The sequence below is a fragment of the Falco cherrug genome, chromosome 6 (genome assembly GCF_023634085.1).
Source record: "Falco cherrug isolate bFalChe1 chromosome 6, bFalChe1.pri, whole genome shotgun sequence".
Taxonomy (NCBI): Eukaryota; Metazoa; Chordata; class Aves; order Falconiformes; family Falconidae; genus Falco; species Falco cherrug.
This window is the reverse complement of record NC_073702.1, coordinates 25,554,632-25,582,570: the sequence shown is the minus strand read 5'-3', so window position 1 is coordinate 25,582,570 and position 27,939 is coordinate 25,554,632.

The window sequence follows — 27,939 nt, the reverse complement described above, 5'->3', positions numbered from 1 at the left end:
TACCTAAAGCCGACCTTAGCCCCTTGCCTTCTAGGTGCTTGTTGTGAGGATGCTAGGTTCCTCATATTTATAGCTTCAGATATTCATCATGTTGATCCAATCAACAACCTTGATGGATTAATGAGGAACACCATTTCTAAGATCATCAGATCTGATGCTTCAATAAAAAAGGTGCAACTGGAAGAGAAACTAAAAACATATTAAAAGAGGAAAATCCAAGATACGAGAGTTCGGACTTCTCTATAGAAACACATTTTAATGAGTTTAAAGTTAAGCCCCACTATTACCACTTTTGATTAGTACATAATAACTGCTTCATGTGCTTGAGCAAATAAAGGTCAGACAAACTGGGACCATCATGCTGGTTCTGAGAGAGAAGCTTACTTTTTCCTGAGGAACAAATAAGTGTCACATGCTGTTGAGAAAGACATTGCTTCAACATCTTGCACTCATACCAGATCAATCAGTAATTAAATACAAAAAATAAAAAAAAATCCACAATCTCTTTACCCTTTACAGTTTTGTTTTTCTTGGCTGTCTTCCAGATTTATATTTCCTGGTGGTCTTTCAATGATCTTCCAACAATAATAGTTTTGTTAGATTGAATAATAGAAAACAGTGTATGCTGACAAGCAGACTTGAAATAATGCACAAGTATTGATACTTAAAGCTTGCTTTTAATACTAGATAGACTTGTGTTACATCACTGAAATCAAAATCATTGCAGACAGGAATAGAATGTGGACTTGCTATCACATCTTTTCCTAAGCTCTAACACCTCTATTACTTTGCTCTTTTGAGAAATATCAAGATCCTCCATGTGATATTCCAGTAATTAAGGATATGTTTTAAAGAAAAAATTCCCAGCTATTACTGTGATTGTACCCTATTAAATACTTTTTTATTTTATTTCTACTTAAAAAAAAAAACAAAGGGACATGTGCTGGAAAGTCCTGACTGCCTTGAGTTAGTCATTGCAAACCATATCCTGAAAGCAATGAGTAGTACTCTTTAAGTTTGAATCACAATAGTGAAGGGAAGCAGATATAGCAATAAGCTTTTGATTCAGAATTTGTAATTCAGCTTTTGTTCAAGACTTGATTAGGAAAAACTGTTCCTGAGACCGACCAGAGAAATCCTGAGTTTTACAGAGAACCCCATAACTCATGTTGACATTTATGTTAATGTCAGTGACAATTTGTGGTGTGAGCTCCTCCCAGTATCACATTTAATATAAAATATAAATTCTCCTTGGGAACCCCAAAAGCCAATGCCCTTTCACAGTGTAGTCCACTGATTCCCCAGGATTTGGCCTATTAAAAATAGACTAAGAAATTATTAAGCTTTATCTCAAAGTGCACATTTTCCTTTTTGACTTCCACTAAGTTATTTGGCAATATGAGAGAGAGAGAGAGACCATAAAATCAATGGTGCCTCAAGTAGCAGTACTGCACACAAGGGGTAGCAGACACCGCAGGCTGTTGCACACCTTCTCATAACTGGGCAAAGCTCAGTAAGGAATAAGCAGTCCCTTGAACCTGGCAAGCTAAGCGAGCATTTGAAAGGCATCACAAGCTTTTTTTCTTCCTGTACCAGCAGTCCTGGCAGTGCCCCTAACCCCAGGCAGATTACAAACTGACAAGTTACACACTACTAACCAGCATCCGTAACTAATTCAGTTGGCAGCGGGTTTGGTTGGTTTGCACTCATAATCATGCAGGCTGTTATACAGCACTGGCAGTATGAGAGCTAATGAAGCAGCAGTTGCTTTGCTCAAATTATTCTCCATACTTTCCCTTCCAGTGGCTGCCTGACTTAAAAAGAGAGGCGCTGAAGGCACAGAACATGCCGGATTCCCAAGGCCCACATATCAGGGCAGTCCCTTCCGCAGCCTTCATCTCTCTCTTAACTGTTGCTACAACATCCAGTAAAATGCACAGCTGCTTCTGAAATACTTTTGCATATCACTGCCTTTACAATACAGCTTGGATTTCAGGCGCAGCTTTTAAGCGCAGGTTGGTTAATAGGCATACAGGCATATGGGTTTTTCCACTAAGTAGGAAACAACTTGATTCCTTTATTAATCAGTTAATCTTTCCAAAGAAGTTCTTGAGATGTAACTGAATAATTCACTACTGTATCACGGTGTAAGAGAGCACTGAAGAACTGGAAGCCTCTTTTCTAAAAAGAAGCCTGCAGCTCGGACATGAGGAATTGGACATATATTTAATATGTGTTTTCATAACCTGAAGGCAAATTAAGTTTCCTTTGTAAATATTGGCTTACCAAATAGGCATGCAAATACTCTAGGGTAAACACTCAGTACAGCACATGGAAATTATGAGTTATGAGTATAGTTTCCACTATGAAATAAAAGGGGTACACATGTACCTCTAGTGTGTTCACTGGAAGAGTGAGCTTTCTGCCTGTAGACATGCAGCCACTTGGACATTTTTGATATGTGGTTACACCACTGGAAAAGCACACAGGGAAAGAAATAATGGCAAGTGAGTGCACAAAGATGAGATAAACGATGCTATGAGCAATACACATGTGCACCCAGAAAAATGCTTGCAGCCTGAAGGAGGTACAGGTTGGCATAATTTCCAGACCGAAGCAGAGGGTATACCCCATGAAGCAATGAGTGAAAAGCAGAGCTGCAAAGCAAGACCTCAATCTTTTATGTGCTGTCTCACAAAGAATCATCTGTGTATGTCTTATACCATCTTTTTTTTCACTTCTGAATTTGGGCTTCTACTCTGTGACCTTGGAACAGAGGATGATTCTTAGACCAAAAGACAAGGAAGTGCATTTCTTCCTGTAAACCACACAATAGCCCCAGATTTAGTAATTCGCTCCTCTTGAGAGGAGAATTTGAGAATAAACTTGACATATAGTATTTTTGACTGACACGAATCTTACCAACCAAAATCTCACTCAAGTCCCTTAAAAAGCCAGTTATCCTAGAGGTAGTAAGTAGCCATATAAGTCCTCTCATCACCTAACTAGCAAAGCCCTCCCACACCTACATATATCAACTCCTTTCAACAAGTTTATGATTGCATGCAGGACCCTAATGTTAGGCAGGACCCTCATAATCCCTTATGTGCTGATGTGCCTTCATATCTCATCACCAAATCTTTTAGGCCAGCTTTTTAATGGTAGTTTTGTGCCTCTGTTATTAAACTGTGGCTCAAAGAAATGAGTATAAAATACCAGAGCTGCGACTTCAGCAAGCATTTAATCCAGTACCACACAGGATATTCACAGGGAAATGGTTTAAGCTGTGCCTAGTAATGGTCCATAAAGACAAAATGGTTATAATGGTACTGCATCAAGCAGAGGCAAAGAGCCTAGTGAGAATCATTCTTTCTTTATGATTTTCGAAATGAGTCTGAAGTAAAAAGCAACAGGAATATAAGCTAGATGCTATTAAGATAAAAAAATTACAGAGAGAAAACAGAAGTAAATCAAGAAGAATGATAAAGTAATACAAAGAACAATTATTATACCAAGTATTACCTAGAGTAAAACAAAGGACAGTATGTAAAATGAAAATAACTTTAAACACAGGAGTGGGATTGTAGGTGAGAAAGCAGTAAAGTATTAAGAAAGTCAGTATGACTTGGGAATTTACCTACAGCCATAGCCTGTCGAAGGTTTGCAGGCAGTGGGTCCTTTTGTGCATAGAAAGATTATATCAAACTTATGTGCTGTGTTATTACTGCATAAATACATGTAATAAGTCCAGCTCATTATAGTGGCTATGTACAGGATAAAATATTTTTCAGTGTTCAGATCAGACCCAAAATATTCTAATGATCAAATCTGGAGTAATCCATGATAGGAAAGAAACAAATTGCAAAGGAGGCCAGAGAAGGAAAGGGGAAGATGATAGTAGGCTCACAATAATTTCCAAGGCAGAAGTATTACCTATCAATGTTTAAATAAAAGCTAGACAACATGTAATCTATATTAAATGTTATCTATATTACAAAAAGAGTAAAAATGTTTTGTTAAATTTTTAGAAGGAAAATACCATATGAATGATACGACATGAATTAGTTGTATGGAGTAAAGAAAAATGAAAATTACATTCCTGAAAAGTGAAAACACCATTCTTCAAGACTTGATTCTTGAAAAGTTTTCAAGTGTTTTTCAGCATTACTAACCAATCTTACATGGAATTTTGTGGCTTTTGTTTTGGTGTTTTTTGAACTTTAGTAAGGAAATTCAAACAAGACCCTTCAGAATATAAAGAAATGTAGAGAATAAGAAGAGAAAGCCTACCTAATGTTTCTATCCTAGTGGTGAAATAGTAGTTTCACATATTATGGCATCTTCATGTTGGTCAGCATCTCTGTAATGTTAGTATTCATGTTGTTAGTTGAAAATGCTGGGTAATGACATCTGTGGTTCCCCGGGAATTATCTACCGTAGGGTCCAATACTGGGTCTAATCCTTTTTAGCATCTTCATTAATGATCTGGATGATGGGGCAGAGTGTATCCTCAGCGAGTTTCCAGATGATGCAAAATTTGGAGTGGCTGATAAACCAGAGAGTCCTGCTGCCATCCAGAGGGACCTCAACAGGCTGGAGAAATGGGCCGAGTCGAACCTTATTCAGTTCAACAATGGGAAGTGCAAACTCCTGTACCTGGGGAGGAAAAAAACTGTGCACCAATATATGCTGGGTGATGACCAGCTGGAAAACAGCTTTCTAGAAAAGGACCTGGGGGTCCCAGTGGACACCAAGTTACACAAAAGACGTGTTGTGGCAAAGGTTTATGGTATTCTGGGCTGTATTAGCCAAAGTCTTGCAGCAGGTCAAGGGAGGTGATCTTTCCCCTCTATTCAGCACCGGTGAAGGCACACCTGGAGTACTGTGTCCAGTCCTAGGCTCCCCAGTACAAGGGAGATGTGGGTGTACTGGAAAGACTCCAGAGAAGGGCCACAAAGATGATTAAGGGGCTGGAGCATCTCTCCTGTAAGGAGAGGCTGAGAAAGCTGGGACTGTTCAGACTAGAGAGGAGATGACTATATATAAATGAAGGGGAGGTGCAAAGAGGACAGAGCTAGAGCCAGGATCTTTCCAGTGGTGCCCACTGACAGGACCAGAGGCAATGGGCACAAACTGAGATGCACAAGGTACCTTCTGAATGTCAGGAAACACTTTGCTACTGTGTGAGTGACCTAGCACTGGCACAGGTTGCCCAGAAAAGCTGTAGAGTCTTCCTTCTCAGAGAGGTTCAAAAGTAATCTGGACATAGTCGTGGACAACCAGCTCAGAGTGGCCCTGCTTGAGCATGGGAGGTTGGACAAGCTGACCTCCAGAGGTCCCTTCTAATATCAACCATTCCATGGTTCTGTTGCTCTGTGATTTATCCATATGATAAATAATGATATACCAAAAGGCAGGAACCTACAAATATGATGGGGGAAGTATTTGGAGAGAAAACAGTTTTATAAAAAAACGCAAAGATAAGTGAGCTTAAAAAATTCAGGGTATGAAATTCCTTAATACATATTAGTTTCATAAATATATAATTGAGTGAGCTTTGTGCAACACACAATCTGAAAATTAGCAGAGAACTGTCACATATATCTACTGGTCTTCCTGAATTTTAAAGGAATATACTAGTGACAAAAGACCAGTGTTACCTGAAGAAAACTAGAAAAAAACAGTGTAATATCAATTTTTAAAATGGAAAACAGACAACTGCTACCCCTTAAACGTAAAATAACAGAAAAACTAGCAAAAGTAAAAGGATATTTCTAAAAAGGATGTAAGAGAAATCTACCACATGAAAATAAGGATAGAGTGAAGAGCAGTGGAGGCCTATCCCTTCCATAACCATAAATGAATGGAAGGGGTAAATGCTTTTTGATATATCTTAATGACTTATCAGGAGATTTAGAATCACTTGTTTTGAAGCATTTTTCTCTTCCCGTGATTTATGTTGGCTGCAATGTATCTCTGAGGTTTTGGCACTTGTTTATAACTTTTATGTCTGATTTTAAAGCTTTGGGAGTTTTGACTCCAAATATTTATTTTAAAGTGTTTACAAACTGATCAGTAATGCATTCTGTTGAACATTTTGGGAATATGCTGTTAATATAAAAGCTTGACTCTAATGTAAAAGCTTGCTGCTCCAGAGACACACTTCCACTGCCTTTTGTTGTACTCGGGCAGCTGAGATCTGCTCCCTCCACCTCCACATTTGAAATGTGTTCATAGATTTGGTAATCTTGTCCGTGTTTCCTTGTGCCACCCCTGATGATTTATTGGTATTTCTGGGTTCTATTATGCTGATTCATGAACAGTGTTTTCCAGTCATCCTTTATTGGACAGGGCTGACCAGTGCAGACCATGTCAGATTATTATTGACAGTGCATCGACTCTACATCGTGGCTACTAACACCCTAATAGGAACCTGAACAAATCGTCTGAAAAATGATTTAACCTTGGCTTCCCTAGTCCTTCTATTTCTACAGGTATGTGCCCTGAACCTTAGCCCCTCCTGCCACCTCGGTTCAGGACACACAGGTTACCTGGCTGATGCAGATGGACCTCTGCCCTCTCCTGGCAAAGCTCCACTGGCTTTGCCCTCTGCCCTATCTGTCCCGCTCCCCAGCACAGTGAGCAGTGTGACTTTGCAGGCTGCTGCATGGGCCACAGGCCTGTGATGCCAACATAAAATACGTATTGTGAGCTACAGAGGGGCTCCTGTTCAGGCTGGTGTGTTTGTTTCGCCAGGTGATGCACGTTTGCAGTATTCATCGGACATTGGGAGGCAGTAAACTTAACCTTCTGGGAAATCATGCAAGAAGGAGCGCTTTTTCTCATCCTGAACCTTGTGTTGTAATAATGTTTTTCTCATTTACCACAGAAACTTTAGAACCAACTGGGAGAAGTTTAAGATGTTTGTCTTGTCAGAGTAAATTTCTTCAGTGAGTTTATAACCAGCGCCGTACTGGACTATTACAAGCAATATAAGCTTACCTTTGACTGGCACCTGAAATTTGATGCGATTTTTTTTAACCAAGACCTTTTACACTTACAGATTTGCTATAAACAGCGTCTTATTTCTCTTTTTCCAGATTAAAAATGTTTAAATCAAACAAACATTTGTAAAAGAGATACCAAATTTGACTTTGTATGGTAGCAAATAAAAGACAAACAATGACCATCCGCTATGAGATGCTTTACAGTTCAAGGCAAAAAAAAGAAATTATTCCTGTTTCAGATATAAATTGTGGTGGTGCTGTCCAGACGGAGATCTAAACATTCTCCTCGGTTTTAAATAAATAAATATAAAACACAACAACGTAACCGTTTCTGAAGGAGGAAAGTTAGCCTATTTAGTCTTTTTCCCATTAGCTGATTGATGAAAGGCCTTGCGTGGTAGGAGACAGAGGTACCTGACTTTGCAAGAGCTGTACTTGCTGCCCAGCGTTATCTCTATGGAGAAACAGTGGCACCTAGCTGCCAGCCAGGCTAACCACCCAAAGTGCTCCTGGCCAAGGCATGCCATGTGTCCCCCAGGGATCACCCAAAGGGACCTGCCGACTCACAAAACAAAAAATAAAATGCTAAAATCTTTACCTGACAAACACCGGCTTTCAGAAACACCTCATTTTGATTCCCCATTCTGGCCTTGGAGAGAGCATCACATGAGTCTCAAAAATTGGGGTGTGATTTCTGTCTCTAGTTCAGGAAAGCACATGAATGGTAGGAGGAATCCTGGAAATTTAGGCCTGTCTCTGTCGGAAGGCACGGGAAACAAATTCCCTGTGCACGTACAAAAAAGCTGGCAATAGCACTGTTTAGCCAGTCATTATTAATATCTTTGTTTCCGTAGGGCTTGATTACATACCCTACCAGGGCACACCGCCCCCAGGGTTTAATGGGATAAGGGTCGGTATTCTGTATATTCTGTACCTCTTCCTAGTTTTTCTTAGAAAAACTGCTACTTACCCCCTGCTCAGTTTTTGTCCTGCTTCTCTGTTCAGTGAGGTCTCAGAATTTGCTCATGGAAGCCGAATTCCTCTTTGACTAATTGCATTTCTTGACAGAACCAAGCTTGCCAGGCTGTCAGGCGGAAGTAGCTGGAATGAGGGATGTTTAAAAACGTTTACGAACGATACATGAATTGTGTCATGAAATAACATCATACTGATGCGTAGCATTGCATTATATAAATTCTCATTAAATTGCAACAGTGCAAACACTCTTACCTGAGAAAAGACTTGAAAATTTTAAATCTGCCCCAGACTGGAAGCTAAACAGATTTGATTCCACTCTCAGCTTCTGAGGGATTCTGAATGACAATATGGAAAATAACACAGAAAATGACTGTATTCCCATAAAACACAGCTTTATATAACATATAAAAAGTCTTTTATAATGTTTCACATGCTTAGCAATCACACTAGCAGTCACACAGCAGAATTCACTGAAGGAGCTTTTTACAATCCCTCATAAACAGAGAAGGAAATTAAATATTTTAATGCTGTTATATGAATTAATTGTCTTTCATCACCTGGAAAAATGCTCTCAGTTCTGGTCCTCTAATTTCATTAGATACAGCAGAATTTTATTGGAGCTACACACAACAGAATTGGGTTATTCAGAAAAATCAGCCTTATAAAACAGTACATTATTTCACAGATCCATGTTAAAACTAAAGGTTAAATACCACCACATCAGGTAACAGCGTTCTAAAACCTGCTTGGCACAGCTGGAACTCATACAAGGCAGAAACTAGAAACATAATTTTTTAGAGAGGAGCTGATATAGGTCAGGGAGTGTAGAGGAATACCTTGTAATGACCACTTCAGACAGGCAGATCTGAGGCTCCTTTCTCATCATACAACATTAAAGGGAAATAAAAATGCAAGAAATGGGTAAAAGGGGTTTCACCTGAAGTAATATTACTCTGAGGGCTACAGCTTAGAATACAGTGCACACGCACTTTGCACAGACTGGGGAGAAGCCATTTTGCTTCAAAGCATCAAGGAAACACTAGCTAACAAGCTTTAGGAAGACATTTCCTCATGAGCAACTATTTGCAGAATTCAAGCACCGTCACCTGAACTCTCTGGTACCAGACACTGCTGAAACAAGACACCACATCTCAGGTTTGACACAGTATTGCAGTTCCTACATTCCTAAAATTCCTGTCTAGTCAGTGCAAATTAGATCTAACTGAATGCTCCTGCTGGGCTTTCAAAACTAAGGATAAAGATTAAAGTCTAAATTAGGTGGAACATTACTACTAGCAGTTGGTTGCTGTATTTAAGTATGAGCTATGTGTAAACTCAAAATTCTGCAAGGCAGTGGAGCCTCTGCTGTCTTGGAAAAACACATACAGCTCCAATGGTCAGTGTAGACACCATTACGGAATTCTGAAATTGTTTATCAGTGCAACCTCCATTAAAAAAATCATACTAATAGCACTATAATATTCCGTGTAGTGTTCAAAATGAAATTCAGTAACTATTTGTACTATCTAAACATATATCTATGTCTACAGAATGTGTTTCCTCTACAAACTAGCCCGTCACTTCAATCCACTAGAAATGAGACTCATGAATGAGTAAATTATATAATTATACCAAGAAGAATGAGACGTAAGTCATACCAATACCTGTATCTATTACCTGTGTCACTCAGAGAATGAGGAAATGCTTCACATACAAACCCCCAAAAATTAATGACATGGAGTACAAAACTCTCAACTTTTTGTCAAGCCTAAAGCATTTCAAATGTGAATGAAGTATTAAGAGTATACAGACTGTATCTATCTATAGCAGATATAGAACTAGACTGGCTGTATTTCAATTCCCACCAGGATTCAGGAATATAGTCTTCCAGGCTAGTACTACATCCATACACTTTCTTGGTGTTTAGTTATTCAGTTGCTGAATAAATAATGCAAGGGATATTCTGCATTCCCTCCTTGTAGAAAGGCTAGCTCATATAATAATACCTGTTAACATAAATATAAACATAGTGTGGGCAGGAAATTATCCTTGTCTAACTTAATGCTCATTATTTGATTATGACAATAATGATTCATATTATTTTTACTACGATATACCCGCAAGTCTTACTATTGGTCTTTATACCAGGGACTGTACAATTGAGGACTTACAAGGTAACTTCTGCCCCAAAGCATTTACTGTTGAAGACTGAAATGAGAAAGAGAAAAAAAAAAAAAAAAGTTAGCTTCATTATGTATCTCCAAGGCATCTTTAGACCATATACAAAAAGAAGGCACAAAACCAGAGGAATGTGTTTTGTAACTGTCAACAAAATAAACATTTGTATATGCTTAAGAAATATGAAACAGGAGCCTACAACATAGTTTTGAGCTGGCTGTGGCATTCTTTCTTCTCTTTTGTACTAGTTTGGTTTCCTTCCCTCTAAAGTGGGGAAACTGTGACTCCTACTTACTTTATCAACATGGAAAACCCATCTTTGACTCATTATTTTTTCTGAAGCATGTTGATAATTTTGTGCAAATACCAGTGTGGGCAAAAATTACACATTCATTGTTTTCTTCATTTATTCAAATGGAGCTTTTATGTGAATACTTTTACTGAAATACACAAGTGAAGGTACAAGATTTTCTACAAAAAAAAGTAAACGGCAAAAAAAGAGAGAGAGAAAGTAAACAAATAAATAAACAATTCTTAGATATCTAAGGCTCTACTTACAGAAATATAAGCCTGGAAGTTAAAGCTAATAAAAACATAAATATTCTAATTAAAAATCAGTAACATACATACTGAAATAATTTCTCCAGGTAATTAGTATAAACATGGCAAAAGTTTGTTATAGATATGCATGTGCAAAGGCTCCATTACAGGTTATCATGTGATTTTCCAATGCAGACTATTTTGCATGTCCTCGTAACAAGGAGAGCAGACTGCTGCCATGTTTCCACTTTCTCCTAGTGCTCTTTTATCAACTGTTGCAGGTAACCTTTTTCATGTTCCCTGGACAACATTCTTTTTTTCCTAGTTGGAGAACCAAGTTTAAATCCCAAAACATTAAAGCACTGGAAGGAAAAGAAAATGGTATGAAAATGTGTTCTAAAAACCTTTTAAATTTCAGTTCCAAGCTTAGATATAGCTTTTCCATATTTAATCAAAAGCATTCAAGCGCCTGCTCTCAAAGAATTTAGCAGAGAACTGGATGCTTACTATCAGCAAGTTGCACTCCTTCAAAGTGCTCTGTGCATTGACCTTAACTACTCAGAGTGCTGCGGAACTGATTGTCATTGAAGCAAGCATCATCTGAATTCTCAAAGTATTTAAAATCAGCTCTTGCTAACTGTGAGGTAGTGAGCACCATTACTCCCCACTATTTCTGAAATTAATTTTGTTTTCCTCTTTCAAAATATAATTGAATATAATCAGTTGAAAGGATATTACCAAAGGAGGTATCACAGAGTAACATTTGTAAATAAACAGCATTATCTTACCATAACTCGGTGAACATCAGTAAAAAATCAATAGACTATTATAGCGCAGAAAATACAGAGGAAATACAAATTAGATATGGAGAGGAGATATGTTGGAATAGTTTATTTTGAAACAGTAAAGGAAAACACTATTAAGAAGATCATGATCAGAAAATAACGTCAGTTACACCATCACTCAGCTTTCTATTTTGTATGGCTTTTTTATTACAAAGTGCAATATGCAAGCTGTGGCTGAAAAATACCCTCCGATTAAAGTGTTTGTAGATGCAATTCCATTTAGCTGAAAGCATGCTTGTATACTGTAAGGACTCAGTTCAGGTGCCAAAACCAGACATCTATGCCATTTGAAATGAATGGCTCATAATCTTTAAGACATCCACATCGATCTAGCAGATATGACACATGCCTTTCTGAGACTACAGTTGGAGGCCAGGTAGGATAACACCTGAGAAGCTTGGGGCCAAGCATCTTAAATGTCATTGCTCATCCATATTTGGTCAATTGATTCAATCCTTAAGTCACAGATCAAATAATTGAGAATAATTACCAGCTGAAGTTTCTCAATCAGACAAGAAGGAAGCAATCCTATGTACATAAATGAATAACAAGCTGTTATAAAGAGGGTTATAAATAAAGATGTCACTGCATTAAGTTTGAAAGTCTAATTAGCAGTCTGAAATTATTTCCTGATAAACGCATGAGTTCCATTCCATCACCAATTAGCCTAAAATGTTCAGTTAAACCACCTCTGTTGATTTGTAAACCTGTAACTGAAGACTCTCATCAGCAAATCTCCAGCTTCAAGCAGTAAGAAGCGGTACCGCTTCACTGTTGCATTCAAGGGCTTGAGGATAACCTTCCATTGGAAAACTGGTGCCAGTCAATGTGTAGTCGTCTGTCAAAAACTCTGTAACAGGCACCTGAATGAGACTAAGGTGCTTGAATGATAACACACGATTTTACATAAGGTAAATGGAAGTCACAGATCACAGAAGCAATTGCACGTCCCTGAAGACCTCTATCTCAAGTCTAGAGAGAGAACTATTTTTAATTACATATTTCCTCTGCAATCCAGTACCAGATGTAATGGAGTTTCATGGAATAGAATAAAAAACTGTTGCAGATAAAATGCAAACTCTATGTAAACTCTATGTTCTGGGTGATTGGAGAAAGTCGTGATTGACTTCCATTACCAGGTAAACTTTATCGTATGGCATGAAGTCAGAAATTAAATCAAGCAAAGACAATGAAAGTAATTATAAGTTAAATTTCCCCAGAGTTACTTGAGGAGTTTCATCCATGAATTCAAATGTACTGTGCCCAAGCAGATGCAGCTGAATGTTTGGTCCTTCCGAGTCTTGGGATATTGTCGTCTTTTTCCATATTAACTCTAGAGAAGAGAGCCCTTCTACATGGGCCAATGAGCTGCATAGCACATCCTTATGTTGTTGAAGGGATGAAGGTACCACATGCCTTGGTTTCTAAAGGTAAAGGGAAGTCCAGGCAGTAGGTTTGAGATGAAATCTCAGAATAGCTTCCCAGGGTCTCACTCTTCTGCTGTAGGACAGACCTGGAATTGATGTGGAAAGCCAGGTCTTTGTTGGAGTTTTCATTTACCACAAGTTCTTGCAGCAGCTGGAACTGCTCTAACAGCTCTCTTGGGAGACATGTACTATGGCTGCTGCATGCACTCCACTCTATCAGGAATGATTTGGTGTCTTCTGTTATTCTCTTATTCTAGAGCTCAAACAAGACTATAATGATTTAATTTTTTTTACATAAACTTTTCAGTTTGCTTTGGATGCAACAATTATTTTTAGTTATTCTGACCTTTCCTTGTTCTGTTCTAATACATATAAAACAGGAGATATATATAGAAGAAATACGATTTATTCTAGCCTTATTTCAGAAAATTATCTAATATTAAAAATCTTTGTTGCATCAAAATACCACTCTTACATAAGACAGGGAGTAAGCGCAGCAGACAACACAATGTGGAAAGTCACATCACTGGAAAACAAGCTACAGAAAGACACTTCAATCAAGTAGTTTGATAAATACCAGGAATGAGCATATCTAATTATATACTTGCAGAGGAAAAAGAGAAATGGAAAAGTATACAAAGACACACATAACAGTAGAGAGTATTTGCCTTAACCAAAACCTTATAGCTAGATATAAGAAAAGTTACATCAAACACTTAAATGTCAGTATTTTTTGGATGGTGACAAAAATCAGATATTCTGGCAGTTTGGATTACATTAGCTGATAATTTTTACTGCGTCAAATGTAGGTAAGGTGTATCTTACTAAGATTTTGTAGGTTCACTACACTACTTAACAGTATGATCACCTTATATACCTGCTAGCTGGAATCCAACCAGGTCCAAAGTAATTTTATAGAACAGCAATCCAACAAAGAAAGGACATAAAGAAAAGTAAAATACAGTGCAGGAATGTCTGTGGAAAAAAAGTTAAACTGCAGAATGAGTCCAAGACAAACACAATCCAATTAAGATTAAAACATAATGTAACAAACATGAGTGTTACATTCATCCTTTTAATTGATGCATATTCAATAAAGCCCAAGTGCTTCTTGAAGAATATGAAATCTTTCCACGACCTATAAAGCAAGCTTGTGCTATAATGTTTGGTCAGCTTGAGTTTACACACCAGCCCACTCAGTTACCTGTGCTGCCTACACACTAACTTGAGTCAGCACAGACAGACTCTACCAGAAGGGCCAATGTGACCATACAGAACAGGAAGGAGGTCTTGGCTTGAATACGGTCTTAATTCTCAGTCAGGTGAGCTGGTGGCCTCACCCATATATGCATACCTTCACCCACAGCCTGTGTGAACCAGCCCACACTGCTGACCTTTGGAGTTCCACCACAAAAATGGGCTACGTGTGCTGTGAGCACTCTAAGCAAGAAAGATCTCTCTCAACACAGCATGTGGAGTACCCAGAAAGTCGAAAACTGTTGTTTCTATAAAGTGTGGATGAAAAGCAAGCAAGCCACAACTGAGCTGCAGTCAGGTTTGTGGATATAAGTATAGCTGACCGGGTAGCACAGACACTCAATGGTTATATATATGCTGACCAAGATGTACTGGGTCTGGCTGGAGTGGAGTTAACTTTCCTCACAGCAGCCCCTATAGTGCTGTGCTTTGTATTTGTAGCTAGAACGATGTGGATAACATACCAATGCTTTGGCTGCTGCTGAGCAGTGCTCACACAACATCAAGGCCGTTTCTCCAACACCCTTTCAAAGGCCAGTGGGCTGAGGGTGGACAAGAGGTTGAGAGGGGACGTAACTGGGACAGCTGACTCTGTCCGTACCACATAATCATGCTCAGCCATAAAAGCTAAGGGGGGCTGGGGCAGTGGGTGTAGTTGTTATTAAGGCATTTGTCTTCCAAAGAAACCGCCATGTGTACTGAAGCTCTGCTTCCTGGGACATCACCAGACATCACTTGCTGATGGGAAGTAGAGAATAAATCTTTTTTTCCTTTTTTTTTTTTTTTTTCTTTGATTCTGCATGCAGCCTTTGCTTTTTTCATTTAACTGCCTTTATCTCAACCCACAAGTTTTTAATTTTATTTTCTCCCCTTGTCATGCTGAGGAAGTGAGAAATCAGCTTGGTGGGCACGTGGCAGCCAGCCAAGGTCAATTCACCACATCAGCACAGCCTCAGGCAACAGGACACAGCTGAGGGAATAACGCAGTGCCCCTCTTCACAGAGAACCTTGAAAAGATTATTCTTACCTCTGTTTCAGATAATATTGTGTAAGGAAAAGACCTCTTTTTAGAGGCAAGCTTTTGTCTCCAGACAATTAACAATTGTGCCTCCCACTGATGCAGGCTTAACTATTCCAGTTACGTTCTGCAGGCATTGGAAAGGATGCACAAAATGTCAGGTTACCTGGAGCGGGCTTCACCTTAACTAAATTTTATTATCTACAGTTTTGGAGCTACTTGTAATGGCAATCCTAGTTACTATTAGTGGAGAGAAACAGACATTTTAGGATGTGATATATCTGATCTATCATAGACATAGGATTAGAAGAATCACATCCTAAGTTACCTTTCCTTCAATAGACTATAAGGGGAGTGTAGACATCTCGCTCTCATGTAGAAAATTTAGTTACAGATTATAGTATCACAGAATGGTTTGGGTTGGAAGGGAACTTAAAGATCATCTAGTTCCAACCCCCTGCCATGGGCAGGGACACTTTCCACCAGACCAGGTTGCTCAAAGCCCCATCCAGCCTGGCCTTGGACACTTCCAGGGATGGGGCAGCCACAGCTTCTCTGGGCAACCTGTGCCACTGCCTCACCACCCTTGTAGTGAAAAATACCATTACACCATCTACTCAAATGAATCTTACCTCTGCTACCAAAGATATGTTTTAAACTGTTATAGTGAAAATATTGCTGTTGACACATTCCTGGTTGTAGCTCTAAAGGAGCCAAATGTTGATTTACAAGGATGAATAAAACAAACTGCAGCATCTCTGAAGCAGCTGCTGCTTTCCCTTTGGCTAAAGGATATATTCTTTTCTGTTGTATTTTAAGGACCTTAACTGTATCTATATATGACACACTGAAGTAAAACCCTTTGGAATTATTACATTCTATCAGGTAGCTAATATGTCTTTAAAAAATACTCTAAATGTATTTACAGGCTAGAGAGTAACAATCTGTCAAGCAATTCATGTTTCCAAAGTCTTTAATATGGTACATATATTTGGTAAGATTTCTTTTTCCCCCAAGGAAAAACCAGTGGTCCTCCCGATTACATCATGCTAGAAAAATTGCCTCTCCAGCTTCTTGCCTGCACTAAACAAATTAAACTACTGTACATTATGTAAACACTTGTAAAAAAGTCACTGGAGATTAAACAAGTTTTATCAACCTCTTGAGGAAGATTTCTGCAGGTATTTTTCAACATAAAGTATTGGGACTGAGTGGAGAACCACGACTCTCACGACTTGCAGTCTGATTTCTTCCTGCACTGGAATGAGATGAATAAAATGAAATTGTGTAGAAAAAAAAAAATCACTCAGAGGGCAAGTATCTGCTCAGCTTTCTCTCCCTGTAACAGTCTTCCACCCCCTATAAGAGCCAACCACAGTACACCAAAATCCTCCCAGGCCAGAATGACACGAAGTGAAAGGCTTTTACGTACCAGCAAATTGCATTGACAAGGAGTATATAAGCCAGCCCAATACAGCATGTCTCTTAAAAATAACTGAGCATTCAATACAGACCCAGAAGTCAGAAATTCTTATATTTGCAGTTCATAACCTCACATTCACGTTATGCAACCGTATTCTTTTCTCAAGCAGCAAAGCTATTTCACTCACCACTTTTGCTAGTTTAACTGGACAGCAGACAAACCTAACAATTTTCAATTTCTTTCAGAGTTTTGGATGTTGGAGGTGGGGAAGGAGAAGGAAAGATACTTCGTGGTGGTATTTTTACAGACTCAGGTTATTATAATGAATTGGTGTGCAGTGCAGGCACTAACAGAGGGTAGAAAATCCTTGTGCTAGCTTTGCCAGAGAAGAAAATATAACGTGGAACAAAGTCCCTTACAGCAATAGTGGTTAGGACCATGTAGCTTAGTCCTTGTACCTATATTTTCCTACATGTGAAGTACATCTAATAATTCTTATCTGTTTTCAGCTAATGGTGGATCTGGGTATTAGTGATCCCTAAATAATCAGGAAACCCTGTTAAGCATATCTTTTAAAAAGATTTTTTTAAAGTAGCTTTAGATATTCTTAGTATAATTGTTTTTAAAATTGAAGTTGCTATCTCTCTGGAATTTCATAATTTCACCCTTAAACCAAGCACCTAGCACTCCAAAGACCTATGAATTCTCTCCATACAAACCGCTGATGTTGTCCAGGCTAATTTAAATTATGCCTTTTTTCCTCTTAGGAAAACTTCTGAAATTAGAATCTTGTCAGTTGATTGGCAATTGGCATTAAGCCAGGTTGTAATTCTCTGGTATGCACCATTAAATCTCACAGTGAGGATTAATTAGTACTGCAAAAGCACTTTGAAAATGAAATGTGCTGTATACTAAATAATTATTATTTTTATTATTATAACATTGTAAGAAAATTAGCAAGTGACTAAGAGATAGTTTATAAGACCTCCCACTGAAAATTACAGTAAGTGGCCTATTTCTGAAAGATCATCCAAATAAAAATTATTCACCTCTATATACATCTATATCTGTTTCTGTAAGGTGTCATAACGGATCAGCACTGGTAATACAGATGGGTTCAGATGCGTGATCAGTGAAGAAAAGGAAATTTGCATAGTTCACAAGGCAATGCTATGAAAGATTGTTTGCCTACTATCTGCTGTAGCCATATACATACATATACGGGTAAACATAATTTGTGGATATCCATTGAAAATAAGCTGCAGAATTCACTTTGATTAGTCACTTGTCTTTAATAACTACGTCAGGAACTGTTTTCCAATACATCCTTCACAATATCTAGCACAACGTGTCCCCAGTTCTCACAGGCTTTATACAAAAAAACAGATTTTTATTCACATGGATTAAAATGTGAAAAATTAAGCATTTCCCATGCTTCCAAGCAATATGTCTCTCCTCAGAGGTTATATGACTTGCATTAGATTTTCCCAAATAATCTGGACTGATTTATAACCATTATCCAGAATAGTACTTACGGTGTTCTTAGGTGATCATACAAAGCTTGATGACAGCCTTACAAGCATTAAAATAAAATAAATAATTAAAAAATAAAGGAGGGGGGTGAGGAGGTGGGGAGAAATCTTCCTCTTTTCCTTTAATGTAAACTGAAATGTAACTAGGTTTAATTGTATATTGTAGAAGAATCAGAGGTATCCACTGACCCCCTGACATCCCTTCTGGGACAGGGATGACCTCTCTTCCCAGCAACTACAAAAGACCCTTGGTTAGGCACCTACAATTAGGTGAGGTGATATATGCACTCCTAGCATCAGTGAAAACAGATGCGTGTAAATTAAATCATATGCAAATTAGAGGTATGGTATCAGACTCTCTAGAAAAGCAGAAATGTGTGATTTTGTAATTCATGCTCAGCTATCACTTTGAAGACTTGCTTCATAATTGTGGAAGCTAGGGACCAACTTTTCTGGGAGTGGAAACTGAGGCATTGGGTAAGAATCATCAGAAGACTCTTGCCTACATTTTTTCAGCTAATCCTCTCCTTGTTTCCTTGCTCAGCAAAAGGAGAGCGAGGAGGCTCCGCATTTGCAAACTCTAGTGCAATAAATGACAGTGAGCCATGAATAAATCTACATACAGTGGGGCACCATAGAATCTTGCACATAATCTGCATGAAAAATGCAGTTTTGAGGCTCTGATTCAGACTGATATTGTCCCACGATTTTTTTTCTTCATATTCTTCCAACTGTATGGCTATGCTCAAAAAAGCTGCAGAATGGCCTAATTTGTCTTTCCAACACATAATCTAAGCCTTAGCTCCAGAAAAGACTGGTGCTTTGTCATTAAATGGGTTTCCATAAAAATATGTTCTGCTTAGGCTTTTGGGTTGGCTCCCCTTTTTTGACAGGATGCTTTCTAAGGTATATATTGTGAATTAATTGGAGCAGCAATGCAGTTATTTTTAGATACCATTAGTCAGTTCCCTGGTTAAGCAGGAAGAATTGTACATGCAACAGAGAAAGAAGTCTGTGATGGAAGACAGATGGGAAGCACATTCAGCACATTCTGTGGAAGAAATGGGGTGCTATCTATCAAAAGTCACACAAAATGTAGCTCTGGATCTATGACAGTACATGAAATCTGTTAGTAGTAATGTATAGTCACAGAGCATGGAAAAGATCAAATGGAATGTCATTTATAAATTATTTACTTTAGTTCTGAGGACTAGCAGGCAAACTGTTGCTCTTTAGAGAACCCTGCTGTTAGCACAAGTTAGATCTTGGTGAAAAATGCACACAACCTCTGGCTCATACCTTTCCTGCCCTTGAAAGCTTCTTGAGAAATGAAAAAATAACTCATCACTGACTTTATTTTCAACTCAACAGAAAAAAGTTTATACACACTTGCTATAGCCACAAAAGAGTTTCTAGAATTTGGACTAGAATAAACCTTTAGTTGGTCATTAATATGTTAATCTCCTCCATACTGTCAGTGATATTTAAACTAACCATTCCAAAAAGAAGAGTCCTAACCTTGACCATCTCCTCCCTCCTCACTGAATTGCTTATTACAGTTAACTTCTATTAATGTTCTGCGTAATATTTAGCCTATATATTACCTCTATAGTTTTAAAACAATTCTTCTTCAACCTTCATTTGCTAATGGGAATCCTTGTACTCTTCCTAGCATTCTTTCATGCATTTTTGACAGCTATGCTTCTTCCCTGGTTATTTATTTAATTTGGGGTTCAAAAAGCATAACTAGTAGAATACCCTGACACAGAACATTAAGTCAAACATTGTGGAAATCCTGATTAAAAACTCAGTCCCGCAAGGTGCTGCATGACTTCTACAATCAGAAAAGTGCTCTCAGCCCTTTTTCCAGTAGTCTGAAAAGATTTGGAAATGTTCTGCATCAAAGATATTTTTGTTATGTTTGGATATTTTTAATACACCAGTTCTGCATCAGGAATATTTTTCTCAGGTTAAACCCAAATACATGTCTAGAAAATTTTGGGGCATCTTACAAAATCAGAGTAATGGATTCAGATAGATGAATGGCACCTGTAATAACTGATATCAGTAATAATTAAATAAAAATAAAACTCCCTTAGCCTTTATTAAGCTAGATAATTCTTTTGTTTATGAAGATTTTCAAGAAAAATATTTTCATAGAAAATTATAGGGATAATATTAATTCTGGCAAAATAATTGTCATGGCAGATTGTGTAACAAACATTTTCATTCTTAACATCAGTTTTAGGGTTTTTTAAGTTAATTTCAAAAAGTAAGCAAAAAATTCCATTTGTGAATTCTAAAAGATTAATTAAAAATTATTTTTTATTCAAATTTTAAAAATAATTTTGAAGGAGTTTGATAATTATCTGAAAAAATATTTTAGACTATCAAAAAACAAAACCATTTTTCAGTGTAGCACTGTTTTTAGAAAGGTTTGTCAGCTAGACATGTTTCATATTATTATATTCAGAACAAGATATCCCATCTAAGGTAAGGTACTCCAAAAGAGCATTTATGTTTTTTAAAATGGCATAAAAACAATAATACATATTACCTCTATGTCATATAGACAACTTCACAAACCAGTCTCCAAGCTTCTGTTCAAAAACAGCCTAACATGTGACATTATTTGCATTTTAGGTCTTGTTCTAGACCACTGAATCATTCTGCATCTATATTAAATTCTACAACAGTCAACAAATAGTTGTACAGTAATGCAGCCCTGTCATCTATTCTTGTATGTACACTGTGACTGTGACAACTCATAGCTGCTTATTAACACTAGCAATTCAGTCGCTGCTGGTGTAAATTATCTCAGCCTACACTGTGTCACAATGTACAAGAGGGACTGTATCAGTCACGTGTGTTAATTAACAGCAAAGAGGGCATTAGCATGCTAACATGACCAGGAGCAACAACACACTCATGGATTAAAACCGCAGCATTTCTTGAAATCTGTCCCAAAAATCAGAAAGCTATATAATTATTTGGGTTGTGAGGGAGCTTTGAAGTCCCTCTGGTCCAGCTGCCACTCGAAGAAGTACTAACTTGGACAGTTGTCGCACAAAAAGGCATGGAACAAGACAGAGAAGCTTTGTAAAATAAAGCAACCCATTGTATTTTTTCCCATCTACAGAAAAGTAGGGGAGGAACCTAAACAATTCTATCACTCAACTTGACAGTGTACTGGCAGAAAAGGGCTGGTGAGGTAAAGGCAGTCTACCCAAAGGGACACTCTCCCTTCGGTGGGACTTTCTTCACCATGAAACTCATGCAGGAGAACTCGCCCTTCAGCTGGCAAAAGAGGCAGGCTGAAAGACACCTTTATACAAACTAGGCTCAAAATATTATGTACAATACATTTCCTTCCATACTGAAAAAAATAGATTGCATAAATACTTGAAATTTATAAAATTATTATGAAAAGTTGTGTTTAAATACTACTGTACCTTAAGGAATGGCGATACTACCCTTACTTTTGTGTTATAAAGGCCCTATACCTTCAAGCCTGTTACCACAGCCTTGGCACACACTCAGGACCAGGAGCTAACACAATGATTCCAGTCAAGAATACGACAGTTTACAATGTAAAAGATTTTCAAACAAGTTTCTAAAGAATGAACAAAAAAATCAAGCTCTTTGGTGTGGATCTGCTCTCCTAGTACCAGGCAGATAAATGAGATGCATGACATGGTAACCCAGTTACTGAAGGTCTCACCGCCATCTTTAGAAGCAAAATGGAGACTCCAGAGAATGCTTTAAATGACCTAAGGTCTGAATTCCTCTTTGTCTCTCCACAGATGTGGAATTTCTGCCCCTTATTTATCTGAGCACCTAAGAACGTAGAATTAGGTGATACCACATGACAAGGACTGTATGTCTTTCCCTAAATTTTTATGGTTTTTGACCCCACATTATTATTACAAGACAAGCTAAATTGTAATGCTGATAATGTAACAGACATTAACTTAAAGATTTCCCCAAAAGATACATGAAATTAAAATATCATCCTGAAGAATACATACTTCCTTCACAATGTCACAAATTTCTCGTTTTTCAAACATTTCATCTTCACTAGGATTTAATATATCTTTCTGTTAGTGTACAAAGCTGAGCGCAGTACTTCAGCAGCCTGCCGGATCATCACTGTGTAATGACAGTAATCCTGTGGGACTGGTTGCCATTGCTTTGACTGTGGACCATCCCAGACTGCCACTGCAGAACCATATTTACCCTCTCCCCTACACCCTACCAAGATTCTCTGTGTAAACCTGTTTCAGCTGCTGCTGACAGGGCAAATTTCCCAATGGATTTATGCAGCTGAATTATCAGAGAGAAAAAAAGAGAAAATTCAAATCTTCCATAGCACCTTCACTTTCCTGACTGAGTTTTTCTTCCTGCATAAAATAGGCGCTATGTCTGCAGAAGCCAGAAGCAGGAAATAACGCAGTGGTAAGCCAGTTTTTTGAAACTGAAAGAAATTACCAATTTGAGTCCTTATATACATAAGGAATCAAAGAGCCCATCATGCACCCTAAGCTTCCCCTACACATCTAGCTTTTGCTGTTAGGTACTGTATTCCAAATGCATCCTAGACCCTGGCTGAAAACCTTGGCTTGATCTTTAGTGCAGGAGAGTCAGGACAGCTGGATTGATTTACATCAGGTAAAAAAACTGTTATTTTTCCTTTTTGAGTAATCTGTGATATACTCTATATACTGCAATAGTACTGTGGTATGTATGCTTTAGTGTTGAGTACTGCCATGAATAACTACCAGAGTAATTTCATAAGCTATAAATTATTACTAACCCCAGGCTACAATAATTCATGAATTCCAAAGCTTTTTAATTTAATATGCATATTTTATGTATTTGAGGATGAAAAGCACCCTTTTTAGACTGACTCTGTTTTGATTTACACCCTAAGGACCATGACTGAGAAATGTTATTTCACACACAGAGGGAGGGAGGTCATCACAGAATAACGTAAATATTGTATATATTGGCATGCAGAAAATAGATGGTTTCTTTTCACGTATTATAAATGCTTCTCAGTGCACAACTTTAGATATTTGAGATAAAAAAGGAAAATGACTAATTGAAAAAAATGTAAGAAGCCATGGTTATGGCAGTTGGACATACAATGTTTATACAAAATTATTATGACTAAGTATAAGAGGTACAAAATTGCCTTCGTAATTTGTATGTTACTGCTAAAATACACCTAAAAATAATGTCTTCAATTCAGAGTATGGTTGTATACAATACAGATGTGAAAAATGCCCCACCATTTACACCAGATTAATTGATCAGTGGTCATTTGGATCACAACAAAATTATCTGGGTAAAATTGTAGGAAATAGAGCTTTCTGCCATGGAAAATTTCTACTCCAAATCAGTATTTAAAGATTTTTTCTTTAAATATTTAGAAGTAATTTTTTTAAAAAATCTGAAGAATTTGCAGGGTTTTATTTAAATCTACAATAAATATCACCCAAGTCCTTTAAACCAAAGACCTGAAAAAGAATGAGAGTTTTGTCAAGACAAGATGTAAACTGACATTACATTTTTAAATGTCAGTTTAAAGTGAAAATTTTGTAAAATTTTACTCCAAGTTTCCTTCTCTATAAATTAACATTTTCTGATGCGGGCTTCCTATCAATTTCTATGACAATAAGAACTAAATATAGTTTGGGGACTTCCCTGAAGGACGGTGCATACTGCCTCACACCAGCCAGAGGCCACAGAACAAACTAAGGATGCCAATCTGTCATGGTTGGCAGGTTTAGCTTCATTCAGAGGTTGCTAGCCCCAGCTCACCTTTTCAGCTACTAGCCAGCTATACAGCTAAATGAAATAGAGATTGTGAAGCAAAGCTGGCAACTGCCAGTTCAGAACACAAATGGAAAGATGGTGCCCGCAGACTGCAGTGCTGGGAACCACACATTGCTTATTCCTCAACCACTGCAATAACAGCAACCCCTACTAAAAGATGGGGAAACCCACTCAGAACAGTCACCTCTTGACTGTCAAGAGCAGCAACAAGAGCCAGCAGCATCAACAGGAATCATAGAAGTACAAACTAGAATCATCTGCAGGAAGAATATTATTATATCCCTTCCCATTAGAGAATTTATTCTCCTGTCCCTCTAGCAAACTGCATTGGTCAGATAGGCAGGGACAGAATCAGAAAACCTTCCTCGGCACAGTCCATTTGCCAGCAGGAAAAAATTCTGCTTTCTTTTCACTGTTGTTGGAGAGAGAACCACAGCAGGTTCAAGCACGCTCTTGCTTGATTAGGCAGAAAGGCACCAACCTCCCAGCTTGAACTGTCAGCAATTCTAACGTGAAAGTCAATACATGAGTGACCACATTATTATGCTTTACAAGGATGCAGGGAGCCTGTCTAAAGGGCAGAATTCTCCTAAATAGCTGTAACTTTGGCATTCTTAGTGTCAGATGGACATTGTCTTAACTCATAGGTAGGTACACAAGCCACCTGATAAATCTTACCATTGCAAATAACAGCAGAAAGGCAGCAGAAACCAGAGCTGAACCTACATCTTTCCCCTGAAAGAGACTACACAGCAGAGATTTACCAGATAATAGTACACTTCTTCTTTCGTTCACTCTTTATTCACAGACATTTCTTCTCTTTTATTAGCTTTACATTGCCTAGTTCTATCAAGAACTAAGATTGACTTTAGGAAAATATACTGTCTGTAAAAATATTCGTATGTGAATATCAAAGATAAAACATAGAAAACTAAGTCTTACAGGTGCATTTGTATATGCACAGGGACACTGTCGCCATCTCTGGTCCATGAAGAAGAGGAAAAGAGACAAGATCTTTGTTCATTATCATGCACAACAGCCACAAGACAGCTTGGGAACCCAGAATGGAGGCACTGCTAGAAACATTTTCCAGGTAAAAGGTTCAGTAGCAGAAACTTATGCTTATGGGGCAAGCAGTCTTTGCCAACCCAAAGGTCTGAATCATGAGCCTCCAGAGCTGGAACTACAAAACTGCTGCATTTTGAGGTAAAGAGATAAGAACTAGAGCTACAAAGCTGGAAACACAAACTAAATCTACACATGAAAATTAAGCAATCTGGAATCATGCCTTGGCCTGGGACACTGCATGGTCTGATCCAGTTAGCGTCACTGAATTGGCAGCCTCTATAATAGGGTGGCTGCATAATGCTGGGGAATTTATTATGCTCTCTGAGGTGAATTGAACATGTTTCTGCTTAAATATATATTTTTAAAGATTAAAAATAAAAAGAGCAATCGATTGCATATGCTTACATACGCTTAAACCAGAACCAATCCTGTGAGCTAGGCATCAAGGTCATCCCTCAGCACCAGCTTTGCTGCCCAAAGATGGCCCTTGAGCACTTGCGTTCCAGGATTACAAGGCAATGCTTTGACTGCTTCTTATCACCATGGGAAACTTCACTCACCTACAGACAAGTCCTTCAGTCTTTGGCATTCCTGCTTTCAACCAGTTTAACCTTTTCTGCAATTGGGCTTTCTTGACCTCCATGCCAGATCATTCCTTGGTCACAAATTACCATTGCTGAGCCGTTACAATTTGAATTTCCCCTTCAAGACAGACTGCCAAATGGGAATGGTTCTGCATCTGTGCCAATTCCCAAACTACATGCAGGAATAGATACTGGTTGGCAAAGTGTGAAACCATGGTCAGTGACTCCTGTACCAGCTGGTAAAACTCAACTGCTCAAGTACCTTCCCTTCAGCTGTTGAAGCTACTGGCACAGATATAGCCAGAGAGGGGAGCATATAACACTTGATCAATGGTTACAGTGATCCCTTTTCCCCTCAGCCAGCCTAAAATATTTCTTTTACTCAGCCTTCTGCACTGGCAGCATTAACTTCTTCCCTGCCCACTCTGAATGTGCAAGGGAGGTCAGCAAGACACCACAGATCTTGCGTGCAAGAAATTGTACTGCAGCAGCTTGAAAATTCTCAGTTCTTTGCATCTTGCCCTTCTACACCCTTTTTATCTTCTCTACCTCCTGTCAATAGAAAATGAACCCACAAGAAGAGCCAAAAGCTGAGACATTCTGCTGTATCTCCAACAAGGGCTGCACAATGCACAGCACTGAGTGAGCTGCAGGGTGAGCTACAAATGGGAAGATGAGTACGGGCTGACCAAGGCAACACAGGCGCCTCAGAGACATACCTGAATTGTGGGCTGAGCTCCCACTTCTTCCAATTCTTCCTCAGCATCCAAAAAGAGCTCTGTATAATTCCAACAAAATTTCTTCTCAGCCTTCAGATATAACAAGGATTTTCTTTTTCCTCTGTGCAGGGCTGTATTTTCATAACAGATTTTCACCATGATTTATGACTTCTGTGAAAGCAATAAAAGTATGTTTTCTTACAGAATAAGATATGCATGCATTCCTTGTACAGTGGATTAACAACTTGGTTTATAGCTACTGTTTTTAGGCTCTCCAGTCACAAATACACTACTTTGATAATTTGCTCTCCTCTGTCCACCTATGGATTATAATAGCTTTAGTCATCACATCCAGTCGTCAGAAAGAAAAAGATAAAAGGAGCATTATCTGTCAAGTTCTAACAAAATGATATTACTGATTGCAAAAGAACTTTCAATAATTTCATTCCTTGTCTCAATAATGGCAAATGTATTATGCCAGTGTTCTACATCCTGCTAAACAGCTAAAGTAACAATGGGTGATACAACCCATAATGTGAAAAAAAAAATATTCAGGGGTTTCAGTGTTTAAATCTAGATAATATTAATTCAGATATAAACACACATAAATATGTCCTGGTATTCTGCAGTTTCTCAATTCATTAGCTCTCTGGAACAAGGACTATGTAATTGCTGTGCTTTTCGTGCAGCATAATGGCAAACGGACAGTGAAGGAGGCCTCCAGGCACTCCCAAAATGTAAATAAAATCACAATTAAAATTATGATGGAGATATGGAGATGCCTTTTTCTTTTTGAGTAAACAGCTGAAATGAGCTCTATTCTTTACTTCACAAAGGATAACAACTTTTCATTTGATACAACATTATGTATGATTGGTGCCCAGGATCCTGGTGTTTCTGGTGGTAGAAAGTAAGTCTTTATTGTTTAAACAATATCAAATATAATAAATGCAACATAAGCATAAGTCACAAGAGGAAGGGAGGTTAGGATGACCCCTTGAATTAATAAAAAACCTAAGGCATACACTTTCAAAAGTAGTTAGATATCTAATTTTCTTTATAAAAAATGGAAATGGTGTGCCTAAGTATTCAGAAGCCTGAGCTTAAACTGAAAGCTTTGTGACTTTGCTGGCAGCTGTGGTGACTGCTTTTACTGAAATCCTGAACAGAAATTTACTGAAATTTACCAGGGCTTGCTCAGCAGTTCAAAAGCCCCAGTTCAACTAATGCTCCTACCAGAATACTGTAGTACATAGCAAGCCCAGGATTAGAGCTAGAAACCCCTAGATCTTGACATAAAATACTTTAATAAGGGGGAAAGCGCAAATGCAGTGTTTTACCCAGCGTTGTGCCATTCTTAGCAGGGAACCAGCCATTCAGAGCTGGGTAGGTATCTAGACACAGCCCTGGCTTGCAAACAGTTCCATCTATTCCAGGCAGCACACACAGGTAGTACTAAGAGAGGACAATCACTATGGGTGTCAACATGAACATAGACAAGCTTACTCAGGTTGAAGATCTACCC